The sequence below is a fragment of the Rhipicephalus sanguineus genome, chromosome 6 (assembly GCF_013339695.2).
Source record: "Rhipicephalus sanguineus isolate Rsan-2018 chromosome 6, BIME_Rsan_1.4, whole genome shotgun sequence".
NCBI classification, from domain to species: Eukaryota; Metazoa; Arthropoda; class Arachnida; order Ixodida; family Ixodidae; genus Rhipicephalus; species Rhipicephalus sanguineus.
In genome coordinates this window covers 69,500,193-69,519,001 of record NC_051181.1, presented here as the reverse complement: position 1 = coordinate 69,519,001, position 18,809 = coordinate 69,500,193, and the positions used below count along the sequence as shown (strand labels likewise).

Below are 18,809 nucleotides of genomic sequence, written 5' to 3'. Positions count from 1 at the left end.
TTGTCCGATTAGGATTGTTTGTAGTACAGTATTTTTGATTAAATGTAGATTCACATGGCTTCATCGCACACAGTGCACACTGCTTTGCCATATGTGCGTACGGTCTTCCATTCAAGGTGACCAGGTGTTCCCGTAGCCTGATATTTACACATCAAATAGTATTACCAGCACAGTATCACATACACGCAAGCGAACGGCTGCCAGCAACGATCAAAAACGGTGCATACGTTTATTTCGTTTTCTTTCGGCAAGGAATAAAGCGGGAAGTGTTTGCCCTGCACCGAACAGTATGCATGATAAGCGGGTGAAAATTTTACCAGTACGTGCTTGGTGCATCTGAAGCATTGGTTTGTGCATTGTAAACAGAGACCAGTATAAAATACGCTGTTCAAGTGCGAGTGAGGAATACTATGTCGATCAGGGTTCAATATGCTTTATCATCCTCCAAAATATGGCACACCGCAAAACTTAAACAACAAAATCGAAACGAATGTGCTCCTTGTGTTTGAGGGGAACTGGTAAATTGGCGATAATGATTTGGGAATGCCTGCAGTGAGCGCTGTGTCTCATGCGCTTCCTTCGGCCAGTTTGTTTTGCAGGACAAGGCTATTGTGTTGGCAACTGATATAAACATACACATTCTTGCAGAGTCTATGCTCTGGCAGCCATTTGTGAACTTTCGTTGTTTCGCCGGGCAACTCAACATTTCCTTTGTCTATTGCATATTTATTTTCACTCCTACGTTCTCACTTTGGGTTTGGGACATCAGCAATTTATTTGCAATACGTAACGTCATTTCTGCAGCGACTTATGTCATATCCAAGCCGCATGTCGATGATATATTCCCCATTTATTTGGACAGCAATGTGTTGTTAATCTTTTCGTTTTCGTTTTTTGTGGAGGAGCAGCGTAGCCGTAAATTATGGCAAGGTGTTGGTCGACGCATCTGGTCAGTTTCAAGTACACCTTGGCAACTCACCTTCAAACACTTCTGGCCTATACAATGGGCGAGTGCATATCCCTAATCTATGAATTATATACAAAGGTTTGTTTTGTCTTTTAGGTATCTAAATTACCAGATTTATTTAGGTTCCTTTGTTGAATAGATCCTGCTGAGTGCAGCTTTCGTCCTGATTTGTTAAAGACCTCTTTCTCTTGTTATATCCGAAACTGGCTTTTTAAAACCTGACTGGTATAAAACTTGACGGGTTTATAATTATTCAGGGGTTCTACTGCTGCTTCTTTTGTCTTTAGCATAACGTTGACATTTTGTCAGCTCTCAGAGCGTACGAATATTCGAAAAACGTTGCGTACATTAGCTCTAGTTTTCCAAATATACTATACGTTGAATAATATACGATGAATATAAAATCTCAGTATCGTTATTGTGATGTGTGTAGCTATTACATACCAATAATATTTATTTTTTGTGTTCAGATTGATATTGTGTTTTTTCTTAGTACTATAATTGCCGTGATATTTTTATCACCTCGCAGAAGATGGGTGGATAAATGACTTTGTCGTCGCTTTACTCTACTTGCAGCTGTCATCATTATGGCCGCCAACGAAGCTGCTGCTTTTGGGGGTGCCACGGAAGGAATAAATAGGTTCGCAGAAGCTATGGGTGCGAAGCGGAAGTCGTAATCGTTGCGCAAATATGTCAATGTCCACGTCGCATGAAATAAATTGTTTGAAGATTAAACCTTGTACCAGGCTGCATTTTCTACGTCAACAGGCAGAAAAAGAGTGTTCCACACTCGCCGTCATGACTACTGGTGGCGCTGACTGATGAAATGTACATAGTGTCACAGGGTCGTGACGTCGACGAAGACAACAGCTGGGGAGGCAGCCCACAACGTAGGTCCGATATTGGTTTTACGACAGCTATGCGAGGCTACACTCGGCCCAATGTTGCCCGCATTGAGCCATTATTTCTGAGCCGTTCAATTTGACCGGCAATGCAGGGCCGGTTTTGCCGCCCTTCATTAAGTATTGGGATTTCACCGGCAGTATTGGGCCTGGTTTGCCGCCGTCCCGCCGAGATCAGCTTAGCCGTTGGCTTTCACCGGCTAATATTGGGCAACTTTTGCTGTTATTCAGCCGACGTTCGCTGCACGTTCGCTTTCAACGGCTAATATGGCGCCCATTTTGCCGCCTTTCAACACAGTGTAGCGCGCATTGACAGTCTTTTGCCGGGAATAGTCGACTCTTTTTAGCCGCCCGTTTGTGCTCGGGCTGATAATTAAGATCCGATCGAGATAACCATTACCGAAATTACATTCATTTATTATATGTATCAATCAAACGTCTAGAGTGCTACGTACACGTTTCATTGCCGGAACATCACGCGTGCGCGCTTCTGAGTAGTTCTGTTCATGTGCCTTTTTTTCCCAAACACAGGACAGAATTGTGATGCAACAGAGCACCAGGCGCTTGAATGTTTGTCACCTAAGCAGCAGCAAGCCGCTACATGGAACGGTGTACTACCACAAATAAGAGAGGACATGTATCGTATCGTGCTATACTCACAGCGGCAAGAGAGTGCTAGCAACTCTCTTTGCGAGAGTAAACGCTTGTCCCATATTTCACTCCCTTTTTAGGAGTGCCGGGAACTCTCTGCTGCACAGAGTAGGCACACTCTCTCGAGAGAGTTTTGGTACTCTGGCTGAACCAGTGTGAACAAGCTCCCTCGCCAGAGTAAAGTCACGCTTCTGAAATGGAGTACATAGATTCTCGGCTGGAATTACGCTACTCCCTCGCAGAGTTTCACAATGCTGGTTGGGCTAGAGAGCATGAACTCCCTCCAAGAGTAGAATCACTCTTGCTGCTAGGACTAACGTCTCAAAAAACGGGAAAAAAAGAAACCGTAATGTGTTTTGTACAATATAACAGTGAACCTGGCTAGAATGCTTGAAGTTTACCGCACACATACACAGAACTCACTTCCGCACATTCATTCAAACACAACACAGCAACACTGAACATCACTGCTGGCGCTGCACACAACCATACACCCGGTGACCAGTATATATATCCATGATGTTTTACCGCCCTTCTAGTGCCAGTGAGAACAGCTCTGCTGTGCGTGTTTAAACCGCAAATATAGACGAAACACGTGTAAGTATCTAATGGTGTATTGGACTACTGTTGGCACATCGACCTTTTACTATAAAACAGCATATTATTCAACACTCTTTTCATTAGTAAATTCCAAATATCAGCTGGGACTCTATCATATCGGCTCAATGCAGCACAGCAGCTCAAGCCGACGTCTGAGAGTTGAAACCACGCGCTTACAAATACACTTGCGACGATCTTTTACCTTGGCTGGCTGATGAATACTTTACGACGTTACGATCTGGCGTCCTATCGGACAAGTGGCGCCGCGGCAGGCGCGGCATGTACGCCAGAAAAGCAACGCTGGTCAACGTAACCGCAATGAAAACGCATCTCTGGCAATTCTCGCACTTCGCTTACGTCGTTTCCACTTTAATGTAACAGCGAAAAGCTTTCGTCGCTAAAATGCCAATTCTTCAACCTTCGCCAGCCACATGTGCCGTGATCGGTCGCCCTCAATATGACCCGTACGACTCCCAGCGAAGGCAGGCCTAGTGCATCAGCCGAGTCCGTGCATACATGCCGTCGGCGCTTCTGGGTTTAAGGATAAGCAATTCCGACGTGTAAGAATGAGTGTACAGTAGAGCTTTAGTATCGTTAACCTGAATGAACCATTTTTCCTTGCGTACGGTGTCCGTACAAGAAGCGATGGGCATCGTTACGAGGCGCTTTCAGCAAACGCATCCCGGCAGCCACCGAAAGCTGCCGGGCGCACTCGCCGGCACTTCGCTGATACACACTTGTCAATTACTACGCAATAACATGATGGCATTGACATGATGGCAACTAACATGATGGCATTGAAAGTCAAACTACAGCAATACACTGATAGCGGCGACCAGAGCGTCGACCGTCGATCAACTCACAAGCGGTGAAGCGCGTCGGCATTTATACATGCGCCGCCTAATATTCAAGCGTTATCGCTGATTGTCGCGCATGTTCTAGAATAAGGTCGAGTGTTCGCGTCTTGCGCGCAATCTTTACAATAATCGCGAAGCATCTTGAACAATGAGGCGCGGTTTGCGCTGAGCGTTGTTGACAGTCTTTGTGGGCGAAAACCGAATACAGCAAAAGTGATAATAAGAAACGCACGCGACAATATCCTTGTTCCCTTCGGATCCGTCTTGAATCCTACTGTATTGCTCCTTTCCTTTGCATTTCACGATTTTTTTTGGCGACTCGTCAGCGTCATCGCTGAAAAGCGCGATATTGTCCGCAAAATGCAAGTAGCTAAAATATTTTTCGTTAATCCTTATTCCTATTTAAATGCGAAGCATTTCTTAGCGAACCTTTGGCACTTTGAGCGTTTCAATCTATATATCTATCTAGCCGCCTACGTCTGGGTGCTCTCATGATCGCCTCCTTAGCTCGGTGTAGACCAAAATTATCGCGGGAGGGTATGAGGATTTGACGGATATGATTGCCAGGTTATGACATGAGTAACGTTAAAACTATGTCGCGTTCGTCGTCAAACCCTTTCCTCCAGACACGTGTGGCCCATACCCGTTTACCACGGGTTGCGCTGTACGAGTATGCGCCACAGGTGATTGACGGTTTATATCTACCCAGGAACAGAGGGAACAGACACTGGTAACTTAAATGCGAGATCGTTAAGAAAAACCGACATCGGCAGCGTTGACCCCAGGAATTTAAAGAATGAAAATTAGGATCCCAGCAGGAATCGAACCAAAGCATTCTGCGTGGAAATCAGGCATTCTACCACAGAGCCATTCCAATTCTATAAATTGGTTTCGAAAAACAGCTTACGCAGGCGTAATGTCGGTGCGACGTCAATTCTGGTTGTGTTACTGGCTATCTAATTTTGCAAGAAAGGAATAACACTACATATATACTGCTACGAAACAGGCGTCATATCAGATTAACGTCTGTTACTCCAGTGTTGGCTCCGCTTTTATATCAGTCTAATAAACATCACATTAGTATTGCTCTGATTCAGCAAGGTATATTGAAGATTGATCGACCCCGGAGGTATACATAAACAACAGTTACGTATGATATTCGCACCATGAAGTGCACTTAGTTTGCCAGAACGACGCGTTGCCGTCTTCATTTCTTACGAGGCTGGGCGATGGCCTCGTGTTGACCGAGGATGACGCCCGAGTGACTGACAGCCGCTTTGTAGACTAGGCTACGTAGGCCACATACGCCCAGATAGCCTACGAATACGGCAAGCGCCATCCCCTGATGTTGGTCTACCAGCACTATCGAGGCCTACCAGCCTCGACGGCCTATACCTCAACAACGCGAACGGTGACTTCAAGTTCCGACATGTCGCCGGCTTTATCTTCAGACAATTTGTCGACGAAATGACCGAAAAATCAACGATTTTCAACAACTGTACTATACCTCGTACTTCACTACACATGGACCCCTCGTTACCACGATCACGACTGAATCCAACAACAAGTCATGCCTAGCTGCTCTTGCTCACTGATCACGGTGATGATGACCTTGCTCAACAACTGTCAAGAACTTCTTCCAATGCACACGAGTTCTTGAAACGTACGTGCGTGTTCCATCATAAGGGACAAGTGTGAGCACTAAATATCAGCTTACCGCTTCTGGTGTTGGTAATACCCACGTTGCCGTTGCCAGCGCTACCCAACTGTAAACAACTGGTCATATAACACATATGCGGCTCTTCAACATATATATGTGCGTATCAAATTTATACAAATCTTTTTCGTCATTTTGTAACGTCTCGTTCAGTAAAAAATTACCCCAAAATCACCATCCCACCGCATGCTTCGCAAAACATCGACTACCACGACAGGTGGGATCTGCCGAATGCTTTTCCCGTTATAGTTTTTCAAATACTTATAGTGAATGTTCAGTGAACAACATTGAAGAGATTGTAACTCTTCGCCTGACCCCATTCTCAATCAGGATTTTCCTGCTTTTCTTGAGGATTACCTTGGCTGTTGTATTGTTTTAGATCTTGGCTATGGTATGTACAGATGTTTAGGTGTTCCTTCATGGCATAATTATTCCGTAACTGCTGGCGCGTGTTCATATCTGTCAATAAATTTGTGCTTTTCAATTTCCAAATGTGTTGCCCCTTCATTACCTAGACGCATGCGTAGTTGGTGGAGCAGGCCTTCCATCAGATGTGTTGGACACGATATTGACTTTCCTGCTCGTCCTTCCGCGGTTCGACAAAATTCTGGATCTATATGGCACACTAAGACCCCAATGGAGCAGTCGTTGTGATCAAGACGTATTTTTTATTACGGTGCGATTGGTAGTCGATGAATGCCGTTGGGCCGCGAATGCGCTGTTTTAGCACTGCTGACTTACAGTACAGTAACTACAGCAATACTAAACTACCGTGGTCGGCACACAGCCGCCTTACTTTTTAACACATGTATCAGCCTTTCTGATCAAGTTACTGTACGCATCGAGCAACTGACGCCGGTGTCCCCATATAAACTAGCTAGGTGCCGACCACGACGGTAAAGTACTACAGTACTTAACGCATGGTAAACCACCACTGCTAAAACACCATAATAATGGGTGTAAACGGTCAAGCCGGCAGCTACCCGACGTCGGCGGAGCGAGACGACGCCAGCATCGGCTAGCTTACATAGGTCCACTGACGGCTTGCCGTCATCGGCCGAATAACGGCAGGCCCGTCTCACACCGACGCTGGCTAGCCCACGTCGGCCCAAAGCTGGCAAGCCGGCATCGGGCTGATGTGGCGGAAAGTAGCCCGAGCGTGATTTGCCGACGTGGGGCCAATATTGCTGCCGTCATTTTTCGACGCTGGGCCGAGATCGGTCCAACACCGGCGTGCTGCGTAGGTTACATTAGAACGCCATACACTGTTATTTAAGTCCTTGCTAGGGTGTAAGCATACAGGCAGGAAATCCGGTCAAATTATGGCCGTTGCTAGAGAGCTCACTGTGTGGCGATGTACGCGGCCCAATTCTAAGTGGCCTTCAGAATGCCTGTGACGTTACTTGCGCAGCACTTTAGGTCAAATTTTGCCTGGCTAGGCACGGCCTATGCTTACGCGTGAGCTCCTTGATGTGAATAGTCAGACCAGCTGTTTCGGCGACTTTTCTAGGCGGCTTTACACCGGTTGCGATATAAAGCATGCATTTTGGAACCATATCAGCGTTTCACGGGGAGCTTTCAGAATGACCCATCGCAGGGATCTATTAGTAACTGGGCATCAATATATTTACATATCAACACGACATCAGCATGGAAATACACTCCACAGAGGAATTGAACACGCAACCACAACCACCGAATGCGTACATCATTACCGCTGCACTACAAGGCTACCCCATTCTCACTTGCTTTTTCACAGGCTTATACATACGTTGAGCTATTTACAAACTATAGGAGGAGCTGCGGAATGCTGCTCTTGTACCACCAGCGTAGGTTTCGCTTCAGTTATGTGAATACATAACTTGTCGAGCGTCGTAAATGCAACAGGAAACATCGTCGGCTCCGACTTTTTTAGTTTGTCGTGTCCTGCCGCAAGAAAAAATAAATATGTGCCCTCGTGAGTGCTTCTCCATATAACGCCGATGTTTCGCTCGCGGAAGATTCGCAGATATCAGGGTGGCAGAGGTATTTTGAAGGTGGCCGAACCGACGTGTGTGCACTACATGGCCGTGTCCTGTTGAGCATTTTTGGTTATTTTAGAACGCGCAAAGCAATACCCCCCTCTGAAGAAATATTCCCGGATGCTTAATAGAACAGATCATGAAAGTGAAAGATATGCCTGCAGTACTAAAATACATTAATAACGTCAGCAAAAATTACAGTCGTCAGGATTTTTGACCAGCAGAGAACGGTTTAAGGCGCGCACTATGCACGACCTCGGGGCGTCCACGGCGCCGCTCAGCGTTCTTGATGCCGTCGGGGAGAACCTCGTAGTCGTGTGCGCCGCGACCTCGTGGAAGAAGCTTCTCGCTAAGTCCTCGTCAGCGAATTCTCGTCCAGCCCCACACATGGTCGTCGGGTTGGTATTCCATGTGGTGTCGTCGAAGATTTAAAACATGGCTGTCGTTTTTTGTATACTCTTAATGCGCAGACGAACCATTTATTTGGTTCCTTGAGCGCGCTGATCGATTTATTTACGCAAGTCGACGTTGGGAACAGCCCCGGTAGACCCATCGCGATTTTCTTCAGTGGTGGCCGAGGTAGCTCGGTCGGCTGTAGAAAGCCTGCTGTTCTTGTCGGCGGTGTCTTGCGTAGCTGACAGTCTCGGCATGTCCTTACGTTGCGAGCGACGTCGGGAAACACCCAGGTGTCCTGCCGTCGGGTCATCGTGCAGGGCCTGCAGGACTTCTGGTTGCAATGCTGAAGGCACCACGAGAACGCAGTTGGCTCGAAGTGGCGAATTCTTTTTTTGGAGAACCGTTCCTCAAGAAAAACAGCGCCAGTATTCGCTGGAATACCTCCGGAAAGACGGCGGTCCTGCACTTTAGGTATTCCACAAGGCTTCTGAATTTCGGGTCAGCTCGCTGTAGTTCAGCGAAGTCGTCGGACCTTATGGTTCGCAGTTGTATTCATCCTGGTCGTCCTGCGACGGTGGGTCGACGATGCCACGAGATAGACGTCAGGCGTCGGAGTGTTTTCTTCCGCACTATTAAACGAAGGTAACGTCGAATTCTTGAAGTCTCAGGCTCCACCGTGCGACACGACATGAAAGGTCCTTCAAGTTAGCTAGCTAACGCAAAACGTGGCGGTCGCTCACAAGGGCCTGCTGTAGAGGTAGGGGCAAAACATTTGTGTAGCCCAGATGATGACAATGCCCTCGTTTTCTTTTTTGGAATAGTTGGTTTCCGCCTTGAATAGCGTCCGGCTAGCATAACTGATGACCCTTTCCGGTCCGTCATTACTCTAGACAAGGACGGCGCCAAGTCTTACGCACCTTGCATTGGTGTGGATTTCCGTATTAGTGTATTCGTCGTAATGCGCAAGTATCGGAGCCGTCTGCAGGGGTCGTTTAACTTCTTGAAATGCCTCGACATGCGCCGTTTCCCGGTTGAATTGCAGGTCAGTTTTTGTGAGGTGAGTTAGCGGCTCGGGGATCTGTGAAAATTCTATGGCGAAGCGTCTGCAATAGGCACACAAGTCGAGAAAACAGCGTACGGCCTTCTTTTCGGTGGTTGGCGGGAAAGCAGCGATGGGAAATGTTTTCTGCGGGAAGGGGCGAACTACAGGCTTGCTAAAGACGTGGCCCAAGAACAAAAGCTCCCTCGTACGCGAAGGGGTACTTCTCTGTGTTCATGGCGAGACGGGGCTAATGATTGGTTGAAGTGCAGCTTCAAGGTGCCGAATGTGTTTGTCCAAGTATGAGGCAAACACAAAGACGTCTTTCAAGTACACGAGGCACGTCGGCCACATTACGCCTGTGAGTGCTCTATCCCTAACGGGTTGGAAAGTTGCGAGCACCGAGCAAGGACCAAAGGGCATGTACTTGAACTCCAACAGGGCATCTGGTGTTAAAGACAGCCTTTTCTCTGTCACTCTCGGCGACTTCGATTTGCCAGTGCCCGGTTTTCAGGTATATGGACGAAAGGTACTACGCGTCGTAAAGTCGATCCAGGGCGTCGTCTATCCGCGGGAGGAGGTACACGTCCTTCTCCGCGATTATTCTTGAGGCGCCGATAATTGACGCGCAAACGTAGGTTCCCATCCTTCTTCACTAACACCACGGGAGGCGCCTACGAACTCTGGGAGGACTTGATGATGTCATCGCAAAGCATTTCGTCGACATTTTTTTTCACGTCCTCACGTTCTCGCGTCGAACACTCGGTGTGTGCTCTGACGGAGCGGATGGACATAGTCTTCGGTTTTAGTGCGGCGTTTGGCAACCGCACTTTCGCAATTCGCGGACAACCGGAATTCGCGAATATGACGAGAAGCAGTCCTTGTTTTGTCGGCGCAAGACTGTGCTGGGAAAGACTCAGGTTGACGTCAAAACGCGCTCTGGCCGTTGCGCCGTCGCAGAAGGTTCGGTAAAATATGTGAGGGCAAAAACGCTGCTGGTTTCCACAATTTATTCGATAAAGGAGACTGCAGTTGCCTTTGCTGACATGCTTGTATTCGTTGCTGAGATTCGGGAGCATCGCTTAACTTTCCCTCCACGATGCTTGGCTATCCGTCTTACGACGCAAATGTTGCGACTAACACACAGGTGCAGGTCGCCTTCGATGACGCCTTTGCAGCCTGCGTTTTCTTTGTGCGGACGGAAATGATGACGCTGGAGAAAGGTGGAACAGTGACCATCTAGCCAAGCACATTCAAGGCGTGGTTCCCTGGTGTCGTGGCCGGGCTAGAAGTTAGACACGACGCGCGTTGCGTTTCCCTGTAGTCTCGCAGTGGTGTTCAATAGTTCTTAGCAGCGGTGGGATGGCGACCACAGCTCAAGTTCTGCGTTCAATCAGCGACGCTCTTCTGGCTGTCACACCGCTTTCTCTGATTACACTCCCACCGTTGACTACTACAGCTATCACAAAGGTTTGCTAAATCATTTATCATGGACGTTAGTCGTCAGGATGGTGATAGCGACCAAGCGTCAACGTGGGTATATCCACGTTTAATGGTGCTATAGGTGCTCAACACCAATGTAGTACATTGGTGTTGCACAGTAAACACACAACAGCGCCGTTGAATGAGTACTGTGCATAATGCACAATAAACATTCAACAACTGCTGTAAAGACAAGGTTTACTTTGATATTATACCGATTCCTACGACGGAAGGACCAACCATATTTCTAGAGCTACGGGCTCTTTCACTTCCTTTTCAGGCGTTTAATGTACTCACTAAGTGTCCTTTAGAATATTCAGCACCGTGGCCTAGAGTAGCTCATGCCGAGCGCACTACGATAGCGCGGCCGCAGCTAATCGCCGAGGTCACGTGTGTAAATATCATGGGCGGCCTGTACATTCCAGCGCGTTGCTCGGCCGGCGCGCGCCATCTTCGTTCTCTCATTCATTCTCTGCTCGCTCCCCGAGCACGTGCACCCGACTGACTAGCTAATGGCTGGGTGGTAAACTTATCTAATTATGTCAGGATATGCTATGACCAAGCTAATTAAGCCATGTCATGCTAAGACTCATCTATTTATACCACAACCTGCTAAGACTGTGCTAATGAAGCCGTAAAAAGCTATTTTTTTTCTGGGTTTAACGTCCCAAAACCACGGTATGATTATGAGAGACGCCGTAGTGGAGGGCTCCCGAAATTTCAACCACCTGGGGTTCTTTAACGTGCACCTAAATCTAAGTACACCGCCCTCAAACATTTTCGCCTCCATCGAAATTGCAGCCGCCGCGGCCGGGATTCGATCCCGCGACCTTCGGGTCAGCAGTCGAGCGCCATAACCACTAGACCACCGTGGCGGGGCGCCGTGTGAAGCTAAGATCGAGCTAATTAAGACAACTTTAGTTAACACGACACTAACCAGGGGCTCGCTTATTAAAACCAAGGCAATTCGGACCCTCTTACTAAGGTCATGTTGATTAGAAATATGCTAATTCGATCTGCACTATTAGGTCATTGCTATTAAACCTGAATAATTAATGTTTTGTTAATTAAAACGATAACAAATAGGGCATGACTATTTAAGATCATGGTAATGAAGACCTTGCTAATTAATATCATCAAAATTGAGACCGCACTGACGTGGCCTTCACTCCGAAGCATACTGGTAGATGAGCCACGTAGAAACCTGAAGGAATCTAGGTTATCACAACCTCATCCGATGGCTCCAGCCTTGCTCAAGTAGTGCAATTTGACCAATTTAGTTTATATGCAAAGAAGCTGCTGCTTAGTGTCCACTGCATGAAACGCTTGACATGCACACCGACACTATGACAGTCACAAGTTGAACTGCGGTCTTCTCAGAATCAACGAGTTCGTATCCGAGTTCGGGCGTCAATCAGTTTGATTGACAGACGCACGCGGCAAAGATCGGGTTCGTCCACCGCGTTTGCTCTTGCCGAGGAGCAGTGCTCACTCCGCAACGCCAACGCGTGGCACGATTCATCTATAAGCTTAATCGCACAAACTATGCACACACGCACGAAGTACAAAAGAGTATAAGATCACGTGGGTTCTGTGTCTCGCATTCAAATTTACCGCGCTCACGACGTACCACTCATAGTCTGTCACATCCATGAAATATGCGCCCTTCGTAGCATTTGCAGCTCGAAATGTTACTATTTACTTGCTTGTGGAGGCAGTGTTTTTACCAATTCGTTACTGTAGAAAAATCTTCAGACGTGTAATGTAAAGAGGAGTAACCTGCACATTTATTCATCTGTAATATTCGAGAGAAGCGAAACAAGCTGCACGAGAGTGCTGCATGTGCGCCCTTAATTGTTGCCTTCGAAAGTAGAAATTTCCACGCGGCAGGTGAAATGAAACAACTTGCCGGAACGAGCATAGAGTTTCCCACAATACTTACTAGAGCGAACTCTGGCGCTAGTGCCCATGGGAGCTGCAACGCATGGCGCTACAGCCAGCATGGGAATGATTAGTACACGAATTTGTCTAAACTTCGTTATCTCGGCTCTCTTTGGCTCCGCGTCGCCCGTATCCGCTTTGTTGCAAAACGAAGTTAAGCAAGAGTCAGCAGTTACACTTCACCAGTTTAACCTTTTTAGGCTCACCAATTGAAATCTGGTCATAAAGTTCACAACGGCCAATTATTTTATCAAAAATAAAACCAAAACACAAGAATAAACAAAGCCACAAGTGCGTTCGGAGCCCGCAAGCACGAAGACTAGGTAAATTCGTGTACTACCCATCATTCCCTTGGTGGCTGAACGATCGCAGCGCCAGAGTCCCCTCTAGTTAATTTTAGGCAACTCTATGGGAACAAGGACAAACGCCCACGAATACGCCTGTGGGAGGCACGATGTTCGGTTGGCAAAAATATTGGCCGCGAGATCGAGCAGAGACGGCACCTAGCGTCGAGCGGGCGAAACCCCGTGGTGTGGATGGCTCCTTGCGTCGTCTGCTAGCCACACCGTGTTTGTATGTGTGCGTACGTCGTGCATGTCCGCAGATTACAGCTTATTCTGCGGCCGTATAATGTACTTTTATTCCGTGTTCCGTATTCCGTTTTCCCTGTTACGTCACGCTTGAAGCACCGCCCACGCCGGAAGCCGCGACGTTTTTTGAATTTGGCCAATAAAAAGCGCTCGTAGGCACCCATAGCTTGTTGAGAAAGACAAGTGCGGCAGTTGGCGTTTTTTAGGTAGAAATTCTGGGGAAATCCCTAGCATTTTTTATGTATTTTCGGAAGGAAAATCTTGGGGCTTTAGTGACTTTTCGGCTGAGGGCCGCAAAGGGGCCGTATAACTCTTTTATTTCGTCCGCGAGCGTGTGACAAAAAAACAATTGTAGGTAAATGAAAATAAATTTGTTTTATGAGCTTCTGGTGCTAAGGTTAATGAAGCGTATTGCGAAGAAAACGCAAAACAAACGTATTTTGAGAGTCGTAGCCACATGGGTGTCGCTTTTGCATCCAATCCAAGTCGCTTAAGGCGGCCGTTGCGAGAAAAACAGCTGATCGTCTTTGCGAGCCGTGTTTTAGCTCTGTCACCTATAATGCTGCGAAAAGAATGTGATCGCGACTACCGGGGAGTATTTTCGTCGCAGAGGAATATCGTAAGCTGCGAAGAGCAAGGAAAACATGGAATTCTAGCCGCAAGGTGAGTAAACTATGCCGAGCATGCCGTTACCGCGTTATGTTTAATTTGCTTTGGTTCTTGAAGGTAGCGAAGAAACATCGTTATGAACTGGGGAAGCCTGTAGTTCTATCGTCTGATATCTATTAAGCTTCACCTTTTGATTTCGTGAACGATAGTGCGTGAGCGAGCGTAGTTACAGCGTACATGGCGGGGCGCAGCACATTCAGTTGTTTCCCCTGTGCATTTTACGTACATTTCTGCTGAATCGAACTTGCACAGAAGAAACTCGTTGCGTAAAACACTTGCGTTAACATGCACACCACAGTGTTTCATTTGTGATGATATAACGAATAGATTTGATAAGCATAACTGTTGTAGACTGCAAAGAACTGTATCATATATGCTGCATTGGTTTACCGCGTTGCGGCGAGAGCTCTGAAAAAAAAAAAGAGGGGAAAATTCACGGAGCCACCTATCAGGCTGTTCCAGCAGCGGCGGGCCTGTTTTTGGTGTGTGTGGCTAGAAGTGCTACGAGTTTTTCGCCAAGTTTCGAGTTTTTTTTTTTTTTTTTTGCCACGTAAAGGCGGCTCAAGTGTGAAGACTTAACGATGCTACTTTGAAGTGCTTGTACCGAGGTTAGGAAGAAGCGGAGTCAATTCAGGGTCACATTTTCATGGAACAAAAATAAGTGAAACCAACACTTCAAATCTATTAGACTTCTTGTGGTTGGGCCCTGGTTTAAACGTATAAATAACAAAAAACGGTTGGATTTTTTCTCCAGCTCAATGACAAATTCCTCGTCATCGCTGCCTATCAGAATCAAACCGATGGAGCATTAGTTTGGTTTCCTGTGTGTTCTTGCATTAGGTGGCCTGTAATACATTGTGAATTTCTCTACCTGCAGCATCCGGAGCTTGTCGATGAAGTGAGGGGCATGCGTTCGGCTACCTAATGCATCGCAGGCACCCTCTAACATCTCCTGGCTGCGAATGGGCCTGGAGTTCCCCAGTCTTCACTGCTGCTGTAGCCACCTCGTCGGCCAAGACTTTATTGCCGTTTTAACTTGTCTTCATTTTTCTGTTCTTTTTTTCGCGTTTCTTTACTTGCGTGTCATCTTTTTGGTGTGAAAAGTGTAGTGCGTAAGTGTTTTTAAATCGATACTTCTCTTTCTTGGAGTAGTGTGAGCACGTCTGCCCAAGTTGCTTTGACATGTGATTGTCAGCCTTCTGAAATGATGCACACAACACATATCATGTGGCGTCATTTCGTGCGGCAAGCCTGTAAGCATAGCCTTTCTCTCCAGTAAAACTGACACTGCAAGATTTCGTGGCAGTGCTTGCTCTTCATAAGTTTTTTGGCATATGCTAGTCAGCTATCTGAAATGATATGCAGACCATGCTTGACTGTACACCAAAAGACTGTAGTTTCATGATGTCACTTGAAGCAGGAATGTATATGACACAAGTGTGTTTACAAGTTGCACTAAAGGATGATATGCCTGTTTGCCACTCACAGGAGGTGCTTTTACACTGAACAAAATAATCACACAGTCCTTTTTGAAACTGCAGTTGACTTCTCCGTGGGTCACAGCTATGAATCCTTTTGCAAAGTTATGTCCTCAAAAACCAAGCACATACTCTTTTTTTGCAAATTAGGCCAGTTACATTACAACATGCATTTTACATTTACGTAATGCTGGCGCTATATCTGTAAGAAAAAACTTTGCTATTGCTATTCAGGAAAGCATCCTGTCAGTTGCACAGGCGTGTTTTGAACACTGTATACATTGGTTTGTCTTGCTGCTTCATGTAATATCATTGTTATGCAACTGTCCTTTCTTATAAACATTGACAAACCACCATCTTGTTAGGGGTACTATACTACTCTGTAATATATCTGAACTGCATAGCTGTGCACACAATTGCCCGCGTACCTTGTGGTTCGTATACTGTGCACATTTCGTGTGTCCCTCTTTTTTTTTTCATGCGGTAGGATGGGACGCAGCAATAAACAGAGACAACGTGTGCCGAACAAACCAAAATTTGAGGTGCGCAGACATTGGTTACAGTATTGGTCCCTGCCACACGCGACCACAAAGGCGCTCCTTGAAACGCATATAACGCTTTTAGCAACGTAATATGTCCATAGTAGAAAGGCATGCTGATGTTATCTATATTTGCATTATAGTAGTCATTAATTACCCATGCAGTACGATGTCACACTGTGCTTCCTTCAGCATGATGTTTCTTGTAACTTGTGCATGTAATAAATGTCAGTAATGCTTTAAAAACATGACACTACAGTTTCACAATATACGTTTATTTACAGAAAGTATGTGCCGTCTTTGCATTGGTGTGAACACGAATAAATTCTTCTTTTACAAGGTTCTGTCTTGAAGAGACTGCTTATATATTCTTTCACATTACTTCTTCATTCACAAATGAGCACACTTCTGAATGAGAAAAAGGTACTTGAAATGCCAGACGATCTGTTTCAGCATCAGTTGGCCCTTTCAAAAGGAACAGTGTGGTGAATGTGCAACAAAAGAGCACAGTGCCCACAAGTTGTGCGTGAAGCAAAAGGGAAGCCCTGTGCTGTTATACAGGAAGTGAGGAGACAAAGACTCGGTGTGCACTCCCAGTCATAGAACAGATAGCGGTCACAGTGTTCGTGATTAGAGGACGGTCAGCAGTAACAAAAACAATAACAAACCCTTGCTTTCCAGAGAATTGGCTATAGCACTCAGCTGCCGAGTACAGTGCATTATATTGACAGTTGCTAAATGAAAATTTCCTACCTACCGCCATATAAAAATGACCCAGTCACGTGTAGTCAAGTTCTGCGAAAGACCTGGTCATACAGCATATGATGAAACCCAGCAGCGATTTATTATTACCAAGAAATTTAACTTCAAAACGTTTTCTTCTACTTGTTAGGTAACATCTTAGCAGGTAAGAAGTTGCGCTGCTAAGCTTCATTCAGCTTAGCATGGGTCGGTTCCTGCTGACAGCGAACACATCTCCATAAGGGTAACGTGCAGGATCACTGCTGTACTTACATTGAGATTCACGTTAAAGAGCCACAGGTGGTCAAGATAAATTCAGTCCTCCACTGCAGTGTGGCTCAGAATTGTATCATGGTTTTGGCACGGAAAACCGCATATATTATTGTTACTTCTTAGGCACATGTTTCTCACTGAAATGACACTTGCCTAGTGCTGTTGTCAGTGGAGCAGTTAGCCAAATAGCGGATTACCACTGCGGACAGCTTGTCCAGGAATACATGAAGAGCGTGATGACCTTCCTTGTCTAAGCAGTGGTTGGGGGTCATCTCTGACAACACTGCCGTGCTCACTATTGTAATCATCGCTGAAATCATGATTATTTCTGTCATATTCTACAATGCAAAGGCAAGTGCAACACTGCACATGCTGCAGCAATGTGAGATGCACATTCTGATTCTTAATGGAGGGTACAACTGCACGGCTGAACGCAGCGGAAGCAGCTCTTCAATAGCCCAGCACAACGCTTCATTACAGACTGCATTGCAGCATGTGCAGTGTAGCACTTGCCTTTTTAACACCGTTTCTGAGAGGACAGCCTCGGAGAGGTGTCAGGAGCCATGGTCCTGGTTTGCAGCCTCTGTCACCTGCACAAATACAAGTGGTGTGTTGTAAATACTACTTCAATGTAAGAGATCCACAAGGCTGAGCCACACAAAGAGAGCAATGATAGAATCACCTACATGATGTAATGCTACACTTCACCAGTCTGACTTACCCGTACTACGCGAAGCATGACTACTACAAATGGGCTGTCATGACAATGTGAGTCATTTGTCGATATTTTGGAGCGGACAACCGATAGCTGCAAGATGACACACATGCAGCGAGCGACATCCTGTCAGTTGTCACAGTTACCAACAGTACCTGTAGCTAATCAAACAGGGCATTAACCATAGCGCGAGCAAATATTCCGCTAGCTCAAACTGTGAATATCCGAACTTTTTGTTCTGCTCACCTAGAGGCCAGAAGGTACGGCCGCGGCAATCCGGGCCCCTTCGATGCGCTCACGCAGCCGCGTTGTACACCAGACGTGGGCGTCGTAGTCTGACCCCAGACGCAGTGGTTCACGGCAGGATTCCGATGTCTTCGTCGCAGATATGACGAAAGCGTGAACCACTGTGAGCCACATTTCGCTACGCGGACATGCGCTCCAAAGGATGGGAAGACCAATACTTACTAGCATGACGATGTGGGCGTAATGTCCCCTGCGGGGATAAAATGCCGCCTTGTGATGGTCGCCCTTCGCTGCAATGATGACGGCAAAGCTGCCGTCCACGCATCCGATGACGCCGGCAGCCGTAGGAAACATTCAATGCCCCCTTTTCATCCGGCGTCCACGGCAAGTGAACCCACTTGTTACGGATCCCGGCGTGCACGATTACCTCCGCCACAACATCGCACACAGTCTGCTCACCGCAGCTTACATGATGACAATAGTATCCTCGCTTCCAAACGAAGCTTGAAGGCTGCCACTCACGAAAAACCGAAGGCCGCACAACACCCACAGGCTGCACCGACAGCGCAGTCGGTCGCCTTCCTCGGCCACTTCGTCGCACAACCAGCACAACCGCCGCACCTTCCTTTCTTCGGGCGAAAGTGACGGCGAACTCTTTCATCGACTGCCATGTCAAACGCGTCGTCGGGCGCCCACGGCGCTGCCGAGCCGCCGAGCGACCGCCGCGAACAACACGAAAAAGCCTCTGAGAAATACGCTGGCACCGCCATGTTTGCTGTTCCGTCGAAACGGGGCCACTCGCTGGTTGTTCCGCGCTTCGACGGAACCGATTCCGTATATTTTAGCATAATGAGCGCGTACTCGTCATTTTGACGTCACCAAAATTTGAGCTTCCGACACGTCACTTGAGTGACAGGTGAAACGACCAATCACGGAGCGCTAATGGCGGCCAAAACGGAATACGGAACACGGAACAGCGGTTCGT

At 47.0% G+C, this 18,809-nt stretch overlaps 1 long non-coding RNA gene across 1 annotated transcript in view; it reads right to left on the bottom strand.

Moving 5' to 3' along the window:
• Positions 1–15,143, bottom strand: part of LOC125758984 (uncharacterized) — a 38,609-nt gene extending 23,466 nt beyond the window's left edge. The window contains exon 1 of the long non-coding RNA XR_007416528.1: positions 15,015–15,143. This is a non-coding gene — a long non-coding RNA (uncharacterized LOC125758984). The remainder of the gene's footprint in view (positions 1–15,014) is intronic.
• Positions 15,144–18,809: the final 3,666 nt, after the last annotated feature.